This window comes from Elephantulus edwardii, unplaced genomic scaffold, assembly GCF_000299155.1.
Source record: "Elephantulus edwardii isolate Elephantulus edwardi_28Jun2011 unplaced genomic scaffold, EleEdw1.0 scaffold00084, whole genome shotgun sequence".
Lineage (NCBI taxonomy): Eukaryota > Metazoa > Chordata > Mammalia > Macroscelidea > Macroscelididae > Elephantulus > Elephantulus edwardii.
Genome location: NW_006399834.1, coordinates 9641855 through 9642757, shown reverse-complemented (window position 1 = coordinate 9642757; position 903 = coordinate 9641855).

The following is a 903-nucleotide window of genomic DNA, read 5'->3' as shown; positions in this document are numbered from 1 at the left end:
TGAGCTCAAATGTGGCAGAGATAGTACTGCTAGGACAGGGTTCTGATTTGTCGTTTACAGGGTCGTTATGAGTTATACTCAACTCAATGGCACCAAACAACAAAAAATAACAATGAAAAGGTCAGGGGAAATCTTAATACATGCGGAATAAAGAATGAAAGATTTCTCATATAAATCCTTATAATGAAATATTGTTAAAGTATTCTTTTTTTAAAGTAATCTTAAATATAAAAATCCCTGTTTTTATTAAGTCTGAGAAGTGAATAGGTTAATTGTAAGCTATATTACACATCAAAAAAGGGAGTTAAATGCTGGTGGACTAGTAGTAAAGAGTTTCACTGTCAACCCAAATGCATGTGGTTTGAATTCACCAGATGCTCAAAGGAAGAAAGAGGGGTAATTGCTCTTGTAAGTCTTACTGCCTCGGGGGGGGGGCGGAGCTGCTGGAGGGTTAGCTATGACTTGGTTTTGACTCGATGGCACATGTACGAGGAATAGTGATAAGGCTTCTACCTCTTTATGTAGGGAACTGTTCCCATCAGTAATATCCATAGAACCAACACATAGCTGCATGGTCAGATATGCCACTGCCCATGCTCCTGCAATTATTCCTATGAAATCATTGGATCCAACCTTTATTGTAAATGGACTCTAAGACTTTACTCATAGTTGTGGGCCTTATTAGGGAACCAGGTTGTGAGGTGAGAGAGGCAAAGGATATCACATAATAAAAGTAAAGGTATACTGAACAGCAGCCCAGACAGAATAACATAAAGAAACAATTCCTCAATTAGTACAGGCAGCTCCTCAACCAACAAGTGAAAAGTCTAGGTTCAGTTCAGGAGCACAAATAAACCTCTGGTTTCCTTAATCACCCAGCAAGTTTGTCTTATGTTGTTTTTG